Source organism: Pipistrellus kuhlii, unplaced genomic scaffold (genome assembly GCF_014108245.1).
Source record: "Pipistrellus kuhlii isolate mPipKuh1 unplaced genomic scaffold, mPipKuh1.p scaffold_m20_p_7, whole genome shotgun sequence".
Taxonomy (NCBI): Eukaryota; Metazoa; Chordata; class Mammalia; order Chiroptera; family Vespertilionidae; genus Pipistrellus; species Pipistrellus kuhlii.
In genome coordinates this window covers 55,639,624-55,659,982 of record NW_023425573.1, presented here as the reverse complement: position 1 = coordinate 55,659,982, position 20,359 = coordinate 55,639,624, and the positions used below count along the sequence as shown (strand labels likewise).

Here is a 20,359-nt window from a genome sequence, read left to right as displayed (position 1 = left end):
CTTATTCTGACCTTGCTTAGTGGCCCTCTGACCTACTTAGAGACAGGCTACCTTTTTTTTTTTCTTTCTTTCTTTCTGGAAAATTCCCTGGGACATTTCTACTTGGGATTATCTCAGCAGTGCCAAATCCCTCAGCTACAAAATACCACAGAACAACAGAGATGTATTTCTCAAAGTTCTTAAGACTGGGAAGTCCAAGATCAAAATACCAGCTGATTTGATTTCTGGTGAGGGCTCTCTTCCAGGCTTGTGGGTGGCCACCTTCTCTCTGAGTCTTCACATGGGAGAGAGAAAAGAACAGGCACTTTGGTGTTCTCCTTAGAATAGGGGTGTCGAACTCAATCAGAGAAGGGGCCAAAATCTAAAATCCAGCCTAAATGCGGGCCTTGTGTTTGACACATGTGCCTTAGAAGGACACTAATTCTATCAGAGAGACTCACCTTATGCCTCATCTAAACCTAATCGCCTCCCAAAGACCCCCATCTCCCGTGCCATCATATTGAGGTTGGGGCTTCAAAATATGAATGTGTGAGGGACACAGTGTAGTCCACAGCAGAGGGTGCTATGGCAGAGAGGCTAAAACTCACAGAGGAAGCACTTGTTCCAGGGCAGTCAGAGCACAATGTGTGTGTGTGTGTGTGTGTGTGTGTGTGTGTGTGTGTGTGTGTGAGTGGTGTGCAAAGGCACCATCCACAGGGTTGTAGGAGTTAATTTCTAGAAGGTCACTGGGACTGAAAGTAGGAGGAGGCGGAATCAGTGAGTGCTCAGCATGTTTCAGCTTTTCTCCCAACTCCTGAGAAATTGATGTGGTGATTTTAAATTCCCAGGAGGAAAACGGAGGGCTGTGATTGCATAGTAGTGAGTGTTATTCCCATTGACATAAGCAGGATGCTGCCACATGAAGTATTTTGTCATTTCTTTTGAGGTTATACAAAACTACTGAGTATTCTTTTGAAGTCCTTGGGCCCACATTTGGTCCCCAGGGAAACTCCCCTGTCAACAGAAAGGAGATTGCTTTATGGAGGTCCCCGCTAGAAAGAATAATCCATCCACATTGGCCCAGGCGTGCAATGAATAGCATACAGTCTGTGTTCTTTCCATATACCCCCCTGGTTCAGGTACAGCCCTGCAGAGATCTTTTCTCACTTCCAACGTTAGGATGATGCCGTGATAAGTCTAAAAGCCCCCTTTCAGGGTAATTATAATCAGGATTCTGAATCCATCTATGCGTCTAAAGCCTTTTAGTGTCATACTTAACTAGATGCCATCAGATGTATTTTGAGGCCTGATTTAGCTTCAAGAGTTTCCACTTAAAACCCTTTCTCGTGTTCCTAGCATTTGTCAGCAGCAAGGCTAGTGAAGTCAGTCTGGTCACAAATGACTATGGTGAGCAGATGAATTCAAGGCTCTTCACTGTGTGAAGATAGGAGTATTTCTTCCTCACCATGACAGAAGCATACATTTTGAGAATAAATAGCCTCATCCTGGCTCTGTCAGGATTTTAGAAGGTGCTAAATGACCAGGTCATGAAGAATTAAGGCTCACAGAGCTAGAGGGCCTAGAGGACAGCGGGTAGACAGAGCAGCCCACCAGGCAGGGAGGGAGCCAAGCGTGGTCCTGCTCTCACTGTGTGGGCAGCTGGGGGCTGCAGACCCGGGGGTGCATGAGGGAGCTGCTTTTTTGGACAAGGCATTACTTGAACATCAGAGGGTATTATGCACAAATCTGAGGAAGATTAAGGGATCTGGGTTGCACTGTACCGTAAGAGAAGATGAGATTAGCTTTCCCCAGTTAGAAAGCCTGGATGCATTTTAAAAAGTAGTTTAGCCACAGGGATTTCTAAATTCTCCTGGAATCTATTACCATCTATTAGCTCCCGAGGCTTTGAAGCGCGGACTGCTAAAGATTGGGCAGGAACAGGGAGATTTGCTTTCCTTTGTGGTAAGGTTTGAATACCAAGGTGCCCAGTGAGATTGAGGGCTGCTCCATGCCTGATGCGGGTGGTAGGGAGATATGACACAAAGCCCGCTTATAAATTGGGTGGCTCGACACCTGGAATAAAAAGTGTGGTAATCAGTTTACACTGTCACGTCTCTAGCAGGGTGACAGCAGTATCTAATACCTACTGTTTGGAAAGTCAGAAGCAAATGTTTTCGCTTCAGCTCTAAACTCGAATGATGTCATCTCTTCTCACTAAGGAAATCCGATGGTCTTTCGTCTGCGTGAAAGTGGCTTTAGAGCCATCAGAGATTCTATGGGCCTCCCTTCGCCCTGGGTCCCTAAGGCTGTACGTTTAGACAGAGTTGTCAACAGTGACCTCTGGAATCAGGACAGTAGTAGTGATCTTTAGTCTTTGTCAAGCATGTGCGAGGGGCTTTCCTTCCCCACCTATTTAAACCTCACAAAGAAGGTTTTGAAGACCCTCTGACTTGGCATCCCACTTACGATCAATTTTAAAATTAAGTTATCATCCCTATGTTTGTACTTTATAATTTTGAACCATTTTTTGATCATGAAACTTGTTTTTCCCTTGGTTATATAAAGTAAAAATCATTTGAAATTCATGACTTTCATTTCTCTCTCTGTTCCCTCTTCCCCATCCACACACACACATTAGATAAACTGTACATTCTGTATTTATTGTTGGGAACTTTTTAAAAAAATATATTTTATTGATTTTTTTACAGAGAGGAAGAAAGAAGGATAGAGTTAGAAACATCGATGAGAGAGAAACATCGATCAGCTGCCTCCTGTACATCCCCTACTGGGGATGTGCCACAACCAAGATACATGCCCTTGGCTGGAATCAAACCCGGGACCCTACAGTTCTCAGGGGGATGCTCTATCCACTGAGCCAAACCGATCAGGGCTATTGTCGGGACCTTTTTAAAAAATACATGGTTTGTTCTTCCCTCCCTTCTCATCCAGGACTGCCCCCTCCAACATCAACCAGTACTGGACGAGTATATAACTTGATTTTTCTGTGTTTCTATGGTATCACACAAGTGTATATTTATGTTTCGTTTTATACAAAAAGGCATCCTGCAGAGCAGTGTTAGTCATGTCCTTGGGATCCAGCATCTACAGTTCTGAATGGTGGACAAGACATTCCACAATTGTAACATATTCTTTGAATCTTACTTTTCTTGCTCAGCAGTACGCCATGGACTTCTTCACTTGAGATAGCATAGAGCTAACTCATTCTCTTTAATGACTTCATATAGAATAGGAGGCAGGAGCCCCACCTATTTTGTTTTTCCCCATATGCATAGTGAGTTGTGCATGTGCCATTTATCAATAAGCTGTTCTCCCCACAACACATCACAGTGCTTGCTTGGTCAGATAGAGACTTCTATTTGTGAATATCGCCATGATCAGGTGGGGTTTACTCCAGAAAGAATTCTGGGGTTCATTTCTAGACTCCTCAATCTGTTCTGCTATTTATTCCCATGCCATGTTTTGATTTGAATGGATTTAAGTCTTCTGGTACGATCCACCCCTCATTATTCTTTTTCAAAAATTTCTTGCCAATTTTTGTACACTTAATCTTGCCTAAAATCCTATATAATAAAAGCCTAATATGCAAATTGACCAAATAGTGAAATGACTGATTAGCAGGGATTAGGCCAGCGAACAGGTGGTGCAGAGACTTGAGGTGGCAAAGGGGCGAATAGAGATTAGGGAGAATGGGGTGGAGCAGGCGTAAGATGTCAGTCAGACATCCCCTGAGGGCTCCTGGTCTGAAAGAAGCTGTAGGCCGGGCTGAGGGGAGACCTCCACTCCCCTGTCCCCATGCATGAATTTTCATGTACTGGGCCTCTAGTTTTATTAAAACCATTTTAATTGGCATTGTATTAAATGTATGTATAAAATTTGAATTTAAGTATCTTTTTCTTTTCATTTTCATGCCATTATATTTTTTAAACTTTTATTGCAAATGTGGAGAAAAGCTAAAATTTTCCAGCTACCTTATGGAACTCCTTCATTGATTCTAGTAGTTTTTACTTCAAAATTGGTATAAAGTGTCTAGGCATATAAATATAATATTAGTATTTAAAAGGTAAATTTATATCTTCTTATTCACTCTACTTATATCAACTGTTTTTCTTAATGTTGCTGTTCAGTTGTAATGATAATAGCAGTTATAGCATCTTATTCCTGGCATTTGATTGTTTGAAATGATATTTGCAATTGTGTTTTTTTTAATAGATATTTTCACATTTGAGAGGTTTATTTCTACTTATATTTTACTTGAAGTTTTATTAAAAATGGCTGTAGAATTTTACCAGATGCTTTTATGGAGCCTATTGATGTAATCAACCACTTTGCCACCATGCATTTGTTGCTATCATGAATGATGTTAATGGTTTGCTGGTGTGGAAACTGCCTCTCTGGTGTTAACTCCACTCAATCATTGGCAATATTCACTTTGTCTACTTTTGGATTGTACTTGCTAATATATTGTTAAGATTTTTTGAAAATATGTATAAATGGGATTGCTCTGTAGTTTCTTTTATTGGACTTTTAAGACTAAACCAGTTTTGTAAAGTGGATTTAGGGGCCTCTCTATGTTTCTATAGTCTTATACAACATAAATAACATATTGCTATTCTTGATAAGTCATATGCTTCCTTTTTTAATGCTAGAAATTTAACTACTTTCCCAATCTCCTCTATGGTAATTGGTCTATTCAATTTTCTAGATGTCAAGTCAGTTTTCTTAATTTATATCTTGAACAAATTCATGCCAAGAACTGAAGAATGTTTTTCCTGCTTCTGGCTCCAGCCTTGCTCCTTTCGAGCTCACAGGCTTTCTTTCATTCTGTACTATTATGATAGCCTTGCAGTTTGTCTCTTTTGTTAGTAGTTTTAATATTTAATTTGTAGGTTCTCAATAATGGTAATATTAGCTATTTAGATTTCAAAATATATTTACATGATACACTTCTCACCACTGTTTTATTTTTATTTTTCCCCTTTTCCTCTATCTTGAAGTCAGCTCTAACTCATTTTTGTTGCATTACAGTCTTTCTTAATATTTTTATTGAGAAAATTATGAAGCCTGAAGTTTATTTAATTTCGAATCTTTGCATTTCTCAAGGATATTCTTTCTAGCTGTATAACCTTGGGAAAGTTATTTAACTTCTCTGTGCCTCAGTCTCCTTACCCATAAAATGGGGTTACTGATAATAGCTACCTTATATGAATATTGTGATGATCGAATGAGTTGATGTAAGCATTCTGGTGATCGACCACAAAATAACAATGTAAATAATTTATTATTATCTCCCATGGTTCTGTGTGTTGGTTGGCTTAGCTGAGCAGTTCTGGTTTGAAATTTTCTCATGCGTTTGGCATCAATTTAATAGCAGGGACTAGAATCCTCTGAAGATTCAGCTGGGCTGTATGTCCCAGTTGGCATTTTCACTCACACGTCTCAGTTTTCCTTCATGTAGCCTCTCTCTCCATCAGAGTTGCCTGGATTTCTTACTTGGGGACTTGGAGCTCTGAGAGGCAGAAGATGGACACTCTTTATAGTGTTTTGGCTTGGAACTGGCACAGTGACACTACCAGATTCTATAAGATGGGAGACTAGACTCCACCTTGAGTTGGAAGAATGCTATGAATGGAAAGGGAAGGAACAAATTAATTGCATCTACTTTTATAGGCAAATGATCACAATAAGGTTAATGATTAGAATAGAACCTAGCATTGAATAAGAGTGCTATAAAGGTACCATTGTTGTTATTAAATTACCTTCAATATTTCATTTTACTCTGAAAGTCAAATGATACCTCATATGGGTACAGAATTCTAGGAATGCCATTCTTTTCTCTCAATAGAGTGCTGATGCCAGACTAATTCTCTTTTCTTTATAGGTAACGTCACTTTTGGCTAGAAGCTTTCAAGACTTTTCATTAAAATCAGAAGTGACAACTATTACTATTAACAGACTTTTAGAGGTTCTAGAAAATGTAAGACAAAAGGATGGAGTAAATATTGAAAAAGCAAAGATAAACTTTCCTTTTTGTGCTGATGATAACTTTGAGAAAACGCTGTAGACTCAACTAAGAAAAAACTAACTAAATTGAGGAGGAAATATAGTAAGATGAGTGATTACAAGATATACCCATAAAATCCGCATTTACCAGAGTTTGCATTGATAAGCGTCTATAACAATCATTCTTAACTTGGAACCAAACAAGCTCTTCCATCTGTCAATGGAAGTTTCTGCAAGGTAGAGAAAGTCTCCTTTACTATTTTTTTAATTTTTCCTCTCCTCCATTAGTTCCTTTTTCTCTGCATGTTATTATTGTGTGTAAGATTATGGTATACTAGCTGCCTTTTTGTGGGGAGATTTGCCCTTTTATTTTGAGGTGTTAATTGTCCTATTTTGGAAGATTATTTTATGATATGATGAGATGACTAGAGGTCTCTCTCTTGCTCTTGCTCTCTCTCCTTTTGTTTTGTCTTATGGCTGCCCTGAAAGTGCTCTCAAAGGGTTTCAGAGAGTGGCTGCTTTCTTCTGATCTGAACATTCTTTTATGCTGCTGAGGAGGCTGGGATGGTCCTGAGAGGTTTTCCTGGGGACCTCAGCAGAAGACAGCCAGCCTGCCAGCTGGATCTGTCCCAGGCTCATGGAGTTGTTGCTGTTCAAAGTGTCCCAGTAGTATGACCTGAGCTCAGAGGGTGAATAGAGTAACAAGTAAGCCATGGAAGCCAAGAGAAGGGGACCCAACTATTCAAGGATGATCAGCAGAATATAAGTGGTGCTGGTCAAATAGGATGGAGGAGAAAGATAATGGCTCTTAAAAAAGGTATAAAGTAATTTCATTGCAGAAGAAAGTTTTATATAATTTAAACAAAATGCTTTTTTTAAATGAAACATTCAATAGATGGCAAGGATACCCAAGATATTGGTAACAGTGATTGACTCCGAGTAAGGGGCAGTGAGGTGGCTGGGGGACTAGGCTGAGAAGATGACTTTCTTTTCATTAACATGTGCCTCTGTGTCAAAATGACCCATCACCTATGTATGCAGTTATGCAGTACAATGGGGAATGAAATGAGCTATAAAAACAAACAAACAAACAAACAAACAAAAAAACCCAAACCAGTAGAGGTGTTAGGATGAGGAGGGAGGATTTTCTGTTTCTGAATTATAGGAGAACATAACATTTAATTTGGAAGGAAAATGCATTTTTATTTTTATTATCTTCTAGTGAAACCACAAGAGTATTTGTAATACCTGTGACTTTATCATCAACAGAAATAAAAAATATTTTCATATTACAGAGTTGTTGCAGATATCTTGAAATATCGTTTATGCTCATCAGTGCTTGAAATTATAATCATTAGTATCACCACTAGAGCTAGATATTTAATGTTGTAATAGGAAAGCATATCTATTGCTATATTATGAGTTTGTATATTTTAGTATTTTGATATTGATACTTAAATATAATTGCTTTTCTTTGTAATGCCATGTATTCCTTTTTATTTGTTTATAAGTATTATTTGGGAAAAGGCTGTGTAAGTTTTAGTAGACTGCTGAAGGGACCCATGTCCCAAAGAAGCTCACAAATCTACAGGATATATGGACTGTTTGGGTGAATACTGACTCAGACAACCCAGTGTAAAAACAATCTTTCAAATACTTAAGGAAATATGTAAATAAATAAAGGATTAAATCATTGGAGGGACATTAAGGACAGTCCCACACCTCCAAAATAGGAAGAATGAAAGGAATATTTCATCATAAGAAAACACATAAATCTTCCTAATAAAGGGTGGCTGGAAGCATTATGCCTGTGTTGGCTTTTGGCTTTTGTTATTGCTCTATTTGTATATCTATTAAAGAAGAATGCAATATTGGCAAAGCTCTGTTGGACTTCAGATTTTTTATTTTCAAGTAGAATTTTATTGGTCTACCAGATCCCCTAGTCTCAGAATCACTGATGCAGTCAGTCCCATAAGGTCCAGGTGGAGGAGCCAGTGTGATTGTCCTAGGGGAACAACCAGTTAGGGAGGAGCCAGGACTGGAGTGCCCTGCCCCAGGTCTCTGGGCTGTTTGAAGAGGGCCCTGTGGAGTTGGTAGTGAAGTCCCAGGACACTGGCCTGATGCTTTTATATCTGTAAGAACATTCAGTGACCGGTCCCTGCAACAGGCAGCTGCAGCAGCCTGGTCTTCTGTCTGAGCACTCCTCGCTCTTTGCTCCACATCAAGAGGTAACTGGCCGTTAATATAATTTCTGGGGTAACAGAGAAGCAAATTGGAAAATTCTTGCTTGATGCCCTTCCCATTTTATTTTTCAGTCCCTGTTTCTGTAGCAAATGGAGAGCAACATCAGTACTTGAGACTCCTGACAGATGTACAAGGAAACAACAAAAGGCTCTCTGTGTGTGTTACTTCAATACTTCATAGTTCTCTTTCTGGATGAGGAGATAGGAGGAACCCTAGGTTATATATTCATGTGAATTTTTTTTTATTACTGGTCATTGTAGTCTTATTATATCTTAGTTAAATATATTTCAGGTAACAAGGTTGTTAATAGTGTTTGCATTTATAAAAAAGGGCAGACTTAATTGCAGGTTTTGATAAAAGTGAAGGATTCGGCATATGGTGAAAGGTAGCATTTGCTCTAAAATTTGGGGCCTTCCCCAGAACATGCAAACAAATAAGAGAAATAAACACTAATGCATAAATAGTGCTTCTTATGGGTATGAGATTTCAGGGGCTGAATTAGACAGGGATTTCCTTTTCTCAGCAATAAGAAGACTGGACGGACGTAGGCAGTCCAGGGTGATGGGACACCTCCAAGGGACCAGTCTTGTTCCATCTTATCATTCCTCATGCTCCCCAAAATGACAATGATGCTTCTGGGCTTCTCACCTGTATTTCAGTCAGCAAGAAGGGCAAAGGGCAAAAAAGGGAAAGCAAAAACCGAAGGGGGAGCCCACAGCTTACCTAGAAGCCCTACTGTGGCTTCCACTGCATCCTTAGCCAGGAATGTGTCACATGATTGCCAGGGCTGTAGGGAGTTCTGGGAAGTATATTTTGAGCCGTGCCAGATGCCACTTGAGTAAAATAAAACTTCTGTTTGTAACAACAAAGGAGTGATAGGATTTGGGATATGTAACCAACAGCCTAGCACAGATCCTTCACCACACTCCTCTGTCTTTATTCTAGCTGATTCCTAATCATGTGAAGTTTCCATCAGTGTTTCCTCCTCCAGGAAGGCCCCTGGGCCTGAGAGAAGTAAAGTGGACATTCGTTGAGCATCGATGCCAGGCTTTAGCCATATAGTTAATCCCTAATAATCCATATTATCTGAAACTATCTGTTCTATATACATTACACTTGTAAGTGCCATCCTAGTAGGGTTGGTGTCCAATTTTTATTCCCAGCTCCTAAAATAGTACTTGGCACATAGTAGGTGCTTCTTTAAAGTTTGTTGAACTAGACTCTTGAAAACTGGTTCAACTTAATGAAATTTAGGCATCTCAGAGCACTTTAGTTTTTTTTTGTTTGTTTGTTTGTTTTTTCATCCTTTTTTCTTTTTCTCTTTTTGGAGGTATAATGTGTCCATATATAAGTGCATCTGTTGGATATATTACAAGATTTTCTATCTTGCCAAAACCAGTTTGGCTTGGTGGATAGAGCGTCAGTCTGCGGACTGAAGTGTACCAGGTTCGATTCCAGTTGGGGGCGTGTACCTTGGTTGTGGGCACATCTCCAGTAGGGGGTGTGCAGGAGGCAGCTGATCGATGTTTCTCTCTCATCGATGTTTCTAACTCTCTCCCTCTCTCTTCCTCTCTGTAAAAAAAAATCAATAAAATATATATATATTTTTTAAAAAGATTTTCTATCATGTAAAACATAACTGGTGCCAGGATAGTGTGTGTGTGTGTGTGTGTGTGTGTGTGTGTGTGTGTGTGTGTATGATCAGTATCTGGATGCAGTCAAACTAGTTATTTCTCATGGCACTAAGGACTTTGACAACTGTGAGCCACTAGGGGTTAGAGACAGTGGTCGCAGACGTAGGATTCCAGTGCGGTAACAGAGGTGCAGTTTACCACCCAGGGGTTTGGAAGACAAATGAGATTGTTGATCTGAAAAGCATTTCGAACTCTTACCTTTCCAGCAGAAAGGTGCTATGTTAATCCCTGTACAGTTAGTTAAACCTCTATTCCCCATGTCAGCGAGTTTTGGGGGTAGAGGGTTCAGATTGTCTGAAGGTCATCTGAGTCTTGATAATGGGATTGAATTACAATGCATTTTGGATGTTGGCAGGAGACCAGCCTCCTATGTGGGTAAAATGAGGCATTGCTAATGGGAGTCAGTATTGCATAAATTAGCATTATCAGGGCTGTCTCAGCCCTATTGGGGCAGCGACCTGGATGGCATCTGTATTAAGAAGGGCCAAGGCATGTGCAACACATTTATATCTGGCTTTTCTCAAAGTTCATCTTTATTATCTGTTTTGATCATAAAAAAGAGCTATATTTGGGCTCCATGAGCTTTATCAGTGCTTTCACTGGTTACATTTCAGTGTTTTACTGAAATGCTCATGTGAAGGGTAGCTCAGATCTTCAGGCAGAACTACTAGCGAAGTCATTGACCATTAAGGGTTAATAAACAAATGGTTGGTCTAAGACTCAAATGTCCCAAAATGTGGTCCTAAACAAGCAGCATTAGCAACACCTAGGAACCTGTTAGAAATGCACATTCTCCGGTGGCCCCAGACCTCCTCAATCAGAAAGTCTGATAGTGGGCCCCGAACTCTGAGTTTTAACAAATCAATATGTTTACCAATGGCCTTGAATCATGCCCCTTAGAATTCAGCAACAGGGAAAACAAAACAAAACAAACAAACAAAAAAAAGTCTTTTTTGATAAATAGGCAAGAACTCTTTTCCCAGACAATGAGAATGACATCAACCATCCTGTTTCCATTTCTGCCTTTTCCTTCAGAAAACTTGGAGCTTTGCTGACTGTTCAAACATAGGCAATATATTAGCCTGGGATTTTTAATTTCCCTTTTCTTCTCATGAATTTTATTTGCTTCTTTTATTTAACAGCCTTACTATGAGTCTTTTGTTATAGGACTTCTCAAACACATTTTACTAGTAGGTGGGCTGGCAGTGTAGTTAGGACATAATTTGAAATAAATTGTTTCAAAATGATTGACAATAGAAGTATTTGACTAAGAACTGTACTAGACAATGGCATATTCCTTTTTTTCCTTTTAATAAATTGTATATATCTTTCTTTCTGAATGCTTCACAATATTCCTTTGTGTGGTTGTACTTTAATTTCTAAATCTACTTCCTATTACCAGATATTTACTGGTAGGTTTTCATGAACATTCTCACCTATGTTATCTTGACACACTGTTGAAATATATCTGCTAGGTAAATTGTTGGAAATGGAATTTTTGGAATAAAGAGCACACATATTTTTTTTTAATTTGATCTTTTAGGTAGCTGCTTAATTACCTTTTAAAAATGATAAACTAATTTACTTCTTTAAATGAGATTGTCTCTTTACCCAAATACTCATTACCATAGGGCATTATCAGATCAACACAATTTTCTCAGTTTTATAAGTGAATAAGTTATATTGTTTTGAATCATTGTTTTTACTTGTCTTTCTTTAACTCTGATGAAGTTGAACATTTTAAAACATATTTATTAGCTAATCTTTCTTCCCCTTCCTCCTCCTCCTCCTCCTCCACCTCCTCCTCCTCCTCCTCTTCCTCCTTTTCCTCCTCCTCTTCCTCCTCCTCCTCCTCCTCCCCTCCTCCTCCTCCTCCTTCCCTCTTCCTCCTCCTCCTCTTCCTCCTCCTCCTCCTCCTCCTCCTCCTCCTCCTCCTCCTCTCCTCCTTTTCCTCCTCCTCTTCCTCCTCCTCCTCCTCCTCCTCCTCCTCCTTCTCCTCCTCCTCCTCCTCCTCCTCCTCCTCCTCCTTCTTCTTCTTCTGTGTGTGAATTGCTGTTTAAAGATGATGTCTATCCATATTTTTAATGACCTGATTCTAAGGTTTTCATACCTAAAAATCCTTTGAATCACCAGAGAAGCTTACTGAGTATTTTTCTAGTGGTCTGCTTTCTAAGATCATGTTGATGATTGGTCAAGTTGGGACTGTGGTCCATGAACATCATAAACACAGTGTCAAGGGAGGTCTCTCAAACCAGCAGTGCTTATCTGTTTTTATGCAGTTAACAGGAAATAAATATTCAATATTGCATTGTGGGGACGATTGTAATTAGGTGCCAAAATAGTCTATCCACTTTTTACCTCTTTTACATTAAAATTATATGTAAAATGTTATCTCATATTAGGATCCAAACTGTCTTTTGTGCTGGAAATGAAAACGGAAGATAGAGAATTAATATTTCTATGAGAATTTCTATGCTGAATTATATACTACTTAAATTTATTTTTTTCATAATCATTAACTCATCATGCTCCTCATATTGAGCCCAGAGGTCCCGAGCTGAATTTTAAATCCTATCATAGTCACAATATATTAGGTTTCTGGTATTTTTAATTTCCCCTGCATTTCTATTGTTTTTTACAACGTTGCATTCATCTCAAAAACTGTCTACTATGGCTTGCATTTTTCCATCTCCCTGACTTTACAAAGGATTAATATATATTTAAGCATCACCCAACAGTTGGTTTTATCTGCAATATTTCTCATTACTCAGTAATCCTGAACCTAACGTTCTTGCCAGGCAGCCTTGTCTTGCCCAGGTGAGGCTGGGGTAGAGGAAGAGGAGGTCAAGTTTGTGAGTCACTGGATACATTTCTACCTTATCATTCACCACAACATTATACAGGAAAATAGATGGAGAGACTAAACCAGCCCCAATTGTCTTTCATATTAAGAAAAATGAAACTTGATTAGAAAAAAATAAAAGGAATTGAATAAAGAAGGCTTTCGTCTTTCTACTGTTATAGACTTACAAAGCATAGTTTCTATGCCCCAATTATTTCAGCTGTTGATCTCCCACTTATTTTGTTCTCCTTTCCCACCTCATTTCTTTGAGATTTGCACTATCCATTTGTTCTTGAAAGCAGTTAACTGTTAATCTATAACCTGGTATTAGGGCCTCCCCTAGGGATTTACCAATTGATTGGCCTTTTAATTCAGTAGTTAAAATTCTCCCAGTACTCACTGACACAGAGCAGTTTCAATTTGTGTCTTTTAAAGTGTTGGCCAGAATCATTAGGAAAGTGAAGTTCACTCATCTGCCTGAACCATACCAGGCAGTTGATTTACAATTTGATTGGGGAGTAGAGAGTCGGGGTGAAGGAAAGAGGTATTTGGGTCAGAACGATTGCCAAGTGCTTTCTCATTCTGGCCTCCAACCAAATGCCACATTTTACAGCCTGATAACAGCACACTCAGAAAGGGTTAGTGCAGATGTGTCTGCATTGGAGACAAGAACCAAAGGGTGGTCAATTATATCTTCACAATGTATAGGTGGGTCTTCAGCAAAACCAGGATGTACAGTCAAGTTTTCCTAGAACCGCTGTGTTACAAACTCACACCATTAGAAATAGAACAATAATCAGTGGAATTTCTAGAGGGTAGATGTTCCGTTAAGAAAATTGTGCTATACTTTTTGTTTTCTTCCCCAAATTAATTTGTGCTTTATGTCACTATTCAGAAGAAGAAATCACTGAATATGCTCCAGTTTTGAAGTGATTTTGTTAAAATACTAGTGGCCCAGTGCACAAATCCAGCTCGAGGGGGATCCCTCTGCCTGGTCAGCGATGAGGCCAATGGGGGCTGTCTTGCCCAGTCCTGATTGGGGCTGATTAGGCTGGTCGGCTAGGGGGAGGGACCATGGGAGGTTGGCTGAGGGAGCACACTGACCACCAGGAGGCAGCTCCTGCATTGAGCATCTGCCCCCTAGTTGTCAGTGTGTGTCATAGCAACTGGTCAATTTTAATTGCTCCCTATTCATATTTCCTAATCCTCTAATCCTCGTCTACTTTCTACAGTTTTATGATGAAAATATTTATCATTCCTTAAAATCTTTCAGATAGACAGATTATGGTTTAAGGTGTTTCTTAAACTTGTTTTAGTTTACTTGTTCAAAAGATGTTAATATTCTTTAATAAATAAAGATGCTTGCTTTTGGTAGGGAATAAATGTAGTAATACAACCTATTTCTCAAATAATATAATATTGTAATTTTAGATTTCTGTATTTCTAATAAATATGATTTTCTTGAGGCTAAGGGCTGCCCCTTATTCAAATCTCCCTGCTTAGCACAGGGCTTAGTGCATGTCAGGTCCTCAGTAAACATTTGTTGAACAAGATAATGAATTAGTTGCCTCTTTGGTGAGGTTAATACAGTCTGCAGTAGCATAGGGTTATGAAATACCCTATGGACAGAGAGAAAAAAAATTCAAAATATAATTATTCAGTCTCTTAAAAGAGTGAGCAGCACAGCCTCTACGAGGCATTACCATGGTGTACCTACTTTCTGAAGTGAGTCCTGGTCAGATGCTGTGCTTGTGAAGTATCCCATGCCTGTGGATGAGATATTCCATAAGCCTCTAGATCATTGTGCTGGCTATGAATGGCTTATGACTGAGCTGGCCCCCAACAGAACCCATAATGGGTTCATAATGGGCAGTTCTGGATACATGATCACTCATTATCACATAGCAAACATTCTGTCTTTAGTAGGACTCCGTACAATGCCAGGGGCCATTTTTCAAAAAGGGTAAACTTCTCTACTTGTTCCAGAATCCCAGGGGCCCATTTTTAGAGTCTCCCACTGGGGCTTCTTATACCTCTATGCTGTCTTGTATGTACCAATAAAGATTTGAAACTGTGTCGTATGATCAGTGGGAACCATTCAGTTTCTAACTATATAGTTATAAGAGTAGTTTCCTCTCTTCCCCCCTTACCTCCCCTCCTCTCCCATCTCCTCCCTCCCCTTACCTCCCGTCCCCTCCCCTACTGCAGCAGGCCCTCCCCTCCTCCTCAAGAAAATAATAATAATAATAATAACTATAATAATAATAAATAAAGTTATATTAATAAGAGTAGATATCTGCTTTTCAAACCTGTAAGACAGAAAGATCGGGGAGCAGGGGGAAATAGGAGGCAAGTAGACCAGTTTGGAAGCCAGTGTAATAATCCAGGCAAACATTAAGGACCTGAATAGTTCTAATCATAGGCATGATGAAGATGGAGTTGATTGGAAAGATATTTGCAAAGCAGGATCAGTAAAAGTGGGGAAATTACATGTCGGGTTGGAGGGGGGAGGGAAAGCTCCTGGGACAGTTTTGGGGTTTGAGCATCTGCTGAGTAAGCAAAACATATTTTTATGTGTTGACATTTTTACTGTTGCATTTTAGAGGAAAGAGTCCCCAAAGGACTATACCACTGAAAGAAACTTGAACTGTGCCTAGCCAAACATGTTAACGAGCTACCCTTCATCAGTTGGATCTCAAACCAAACTCCAATATTAATTTTTGTTGAGTCATTTTTTTCTTCCAAAAATACTGAGCTGGGATTAACTAGAAATATATTGAGCCAGAATATAAAATATTCTTTTCATCTCTTGTTAATTCTGTAAAGTACCCAATACATATTAGGAACAGTAAATATTTATTAAATGAATGAATTCTCTCAATGAAACCAATAATTCATTTGGAGTTTATGGTCTCTTTGCCATATTTACAGAAGCAGTTGTTACTAGGAAATGTTGAGCTTGCAGTATAAGTGAAGGTTGGAAAAGATAAGCCTTGTTCACAAGTCTCATGATAAGAGGAGAAGGGTTGTATTGAGTCCTGGGAAACTCACATGTTTCCTGCTTTCACTGGGACTTGATAATTTTGGCTTCATTAAATACTACAGGAGAAGAGGACCAAGAGGGATACTTTTCTTTCCCTCTTGATTCCAAATGGAGAAAAACTAGGAATCCTGGGAAACTCTTACCTTATCTCTTTGTGACCCAATTATAAGGAAGGGGAACTCTCAGCATTCTTCCTGGTCCACCCAGTGCATACCAGGGTCCTTTAATTTCCTTTCCCCCCACATCTAGGAGTTTATTCTAAGAAAATAATAGGGAGTAAACCATGGGATGAAGTACCAAAGATGCTACTCACAGCGTAAGTTAGTATATAAAAATTTAGAACCATCTGAAATGGGTAATAAGAGGGGATTGAAAGAGGGAGGCATAGTCCCTTAGAGTCACCTACATTTTAATCTGTAAGGATAAGACTTGATTGATAAAGTGAACTGAATTAGAGACCAGCTCCCAGCATGTAATGGAAATACTTCTTTCCTCTAATTCTTGTAAGACTTGCACCATTTGTCACAATTTTGCCATTGACCTTAATGACTTGAAAAGACACCTGTATATTCAGAGAAGGCTTGGGGAAGGCATGGTTGGCAGAGTCTTCCAGAACACCCAGTATCCAGTGCTCATGTGCTTCCTTTGTACTTCGTAAAGCTTAAATGACCACTTTCCCCTAAGGTGACACAGTCTTAGTATGTCAGGATACACTGAGCAAGCCAGCCCCCTCTCAACGGCAGCTCTTTTACTTACCGTAACTTCTAAGTATCAGATGACTCTTTGATGCTTAAGGTCTGATGACAGGCCTCCTAAACTCACATGTCCACTCTCACTCTTTCTACCCAGGTGACCTTGGAGCAATTGACTGACCCTTTTCTTCCTTAGTTTAGTCATCTATAACATTAGGATTTTAAAAGAATTCTTTCCTTATAAGATAATTGACAGAGTCAAATGTAAAGCATACAGAACAATTCCTGTCACATAGTAAAATAATATTTTTAGCTATCAGCTAAAAACAAAATAATTGTGGGGGTAGAGTGGTTCTTTGGGGTGCTCCTGAAGTTATAACACCTACATCAATTCATTTCCTTTTTCATCTCTGGTTGTCCCTGTCCCAGTAATCAGGCCAGGAGTGCCTTCTATCTAAGTAGTTTTGTGGTTATTTTCTGATTTGATTTCATTGACAGTGATATGTTGGTATTTAGCTGCATAATAATAATTCGGTTTTACCCTAGCTTTAATTGGTTTTAAAGTCAAATTTCAGGGACTGTTTTTCATTTATTTATTATTGATTTAGAACAGCATTATTCAACACTGCAGCTATTGTCCACATGGAGCTACTTAGTCTCAATTATAATGAAATACAATTAAATTCAGTTCCTCAGCCACACATTTCAGTTGCTCAGTAGCTACATGTGTGGACAGTGCCAATATTGAACATTTCCATCACTGCAGAAGACATGACTTAGGCCCTGATTTGGCTGTTTTGTGTACATGGAATCATTGTAGCATTTATTATCACTACTTACTAAACTCCTATGCACACACAGGCTGGCTGGAAACTTCGGATTCCTGTAAGCATGGGGACAGGAACTGGAGCAACCAGTCATCATGTCAAATCCCAGTCCTCTCAATATCTCTAATTCAGCTCTGTTGGATGATTTTCGACACTCTATGCTCAGTTTTGTATTCCCATTCATATAAAAAAGACCTGGAAGGATACAATCCAACTGCACAAAGTGTATGGTTCTGACATTGAAACTATGCTATCCTAACTTTACCGAGTGAAGTCAGGATGAATGTATTACCCCCTGACAACATTACCTACATTTGTTCTCTTTAGCCTCATTCGCAGCCCTGCTTTCCTTCTATGAATAACATCAGAACACATAACTACAAAGTCAGAGAAGATGGAAAATTGGCCACTTCTAAAGAGATGGGGGTCAATTAATAATCAAACCTTAGCCTCATAATCATCATCACTCACAGTGGGAACATTGAAGTGGGGTCCCCATGAATTGCAGGCAGCTCTGTGTGTAGGTACAGAAGAGGAGACTGAACCACAGTGGAGTTTTATCACTCAAGTTCACAGGGTTCTGAGGAGCAGAGCAAGAACTTAAGCTCACATCTGCAAAAGTCATTCTCTTAGCACTCCATACCACCTCTGAAAATGTTGGCCTATCTGTTTCCTTTCTCAAAAACTCGCCCATCTCTCCACCGACCTCTGAGTAATAGCTGGGAGTGTGTGTTTGTCCCTGGAGAGGTGTCAAGAAATTTTTTTCTTCTGTTGTAAAAATTAAGAGTGCTAGGTCAAAAAGCTGGAGTGCATTTCACCTGGAGTGTTGGAAGGGCAGCATGGGACAATCACTTCATTAAGAGGATGAAAACCACGTTGGGGAAGTTATTACCAAAGAAGCCAGGAGAATCTCGCCAGGTTTAGAGCCATAGCTTTGTAAAAACTAAGTGGGAAGCTGTGGTCTTTGTATAGGTCATGGCCATCCTACTTTCTTTCTCTAAATAACCAAGGAGCCCAGGAAGGCTAGAGGGATAAGTGACACTGATCGCGCTGGACTACAATGGTCCCTCCATTGAGTGCTAGGGGAGCTTTCAGTGGGGTTTGCCAACAGAATGCATTTGGGGGCCTTTTCCTTCCGTCAGCAACTTGCAGAGCTCAGTAAAGTTTCCCAAACTTTGCTGCAAATTAGAATCAGCCCGAGGGTTTCAAAAAGCCCAGTACCAAAGTCACACTCCATTCCTGTAAAATGTCATGGGTGAGAGCAGCATCAGTAGTTTGTAGGATCCCAGGTGGTACAATGTGCAGCAAATTTGAAATCTGGGCCCTTTTGGGGGGCAACCTCCTTCTCTCTCTTGCCCTTATGTATCCTCTCTCCTTTTAGCATCCTTCCCCCCTCCTTATTTCAGGTTTCTATGCAAACTGTTCTTCTCTACTGCTGCCCAGCACATGACCTCCTGGAAAGTACCAGGAAGCCCTCTTCCTGTCCTGCCTAGAACAAAAACAAAATGATACTGATCAAGGTGGTCCTCGCTGGCCTCTTCCCTCCAGCGGGAGCTGCTGTTCAGGTCTCTGTGTCCTTCTAGTTGTCACTGAGGGCCCTGAAAGCTTTGCTGGCTGGCTCTTCCTCCATCACCCAATCCACAGGATGCTCTATGCCTCCCAGGTCATCGCTTCCCTGGGCATCTGCAGGCGTGTCCTTGGCAGCTGCCAGTTCTGTAGATTTAAAAATGTGTGTCTACATTTCTTGGTGCCCCAGCTTTGATCCCTGTAAAGTGGGGCACCACTAAGATTTACTTTGTGGGAGTATTGGGATTGAAGCACTGAGAGAGTGTTAGTACAGGGTGGGTGGGTCCATATGAACCACCATTTCTGCAGGTCAAAAGTGGTCTAATAGTGGCTATTTCATACTATACGTAGTGGCCAATAAATATTAGTCTTCACCGTTATTTTTTCCATTTTATTTAACTGTGTTTAATTTTATTTCTATATGATGATTTTTGTTTAGTTTTAAAGATATTGCATGGGCTGTAGGTATAGGAGCTTAATCCTAATTTTCTATCTGTGTATATGTAAGCATTATCCTAATATATAAAAAACCCTGCGTCCATCACATCCGCAATGATTGGAGACTCGACCTAATGCCTAATGCAGCAGGCTCTCATGGGTGGGGACTTGTGGCAGTGGAGATGGGGACAGGGGAGGCGGGGCCGGCACTCACATTCACTCACAACCGCACACATGCACAGATATACACACACAGACACCACACAGTGCTCATCTGCTCACAGCCTTCTCTCCCTTTCTTTCCCTCCCGCCCAGCTCACTCTCGGATCCTCTTTCAGAATGAGGAAACAAAACAGACTGGACCTAAAGAGGCCTGAATGGAAAGGAGGGCAGAGGGTGGAGCAGCCCCTACCAGCCAGGAAAGAGGAAGAGGGACAGAGGGAGGCAGGGAGGCCTGGAGGACTTCTAAGAAAAACAGAGAGACAGACTGGGGGAGATCAGGCCAACAGGAGAGGGCAGTTAGGGGTGATAAGGCAGGCATAGGCAGTTGGGGCGAGATCAGTCCAGTAGAGGAGAACATTTGGGGCGAGATTAGGCTGGCAGGGGATGACAGTTAGGGGCAATCAGGCTGGCGGCAGAGGCAATTAGGAGCTATCAGGCAGGCAGGCAGGTGAGTGGTTAGGAGCCAGCGGTCTCAGAATGTGAGAAGGATGTCCGACTGCCAGCAATCAGACATTCCCCAAAAGTTCTCTGATTGGAGAGGGTGCAGACTGGGCTGAGGGAACCACCCCCTGTCCCACCCCGTGCACGAATTTCATGCACTGGGCCACTAGTAATTATCATAATTATTAGAATTAATTGACAATGGGGGTAAGAGAAGTTCTGTCTGTGAGACTGTTTCCCTTTTAAGGAGAAAGCATTTTTCAAATTTGAGAAATTCTGCCCAGTCTGCTTCATTTAATTCACCTGCCCTGTGTTTTTATCCACATCACAGGCTCTTAGCTTGGGATCAG

The 20,359-nt window shown here is 40.3% G+C and overlaps 1 protein-coding gene across 5 annotated transcripts in view; it reads left to right on the top strand.

Annotated features, from left to right (window-relative positions):
• The window catches only part of LYPD6 (LY6/PLAUR domain containing 6), a 114,638-nt gene that overhangs the window by 53,708 nt on the left and 40,571 nt on the right, over window positions 1–20,359 (top strand). The gene's annotated exons all lie outside the window — the stretch shown is intronic.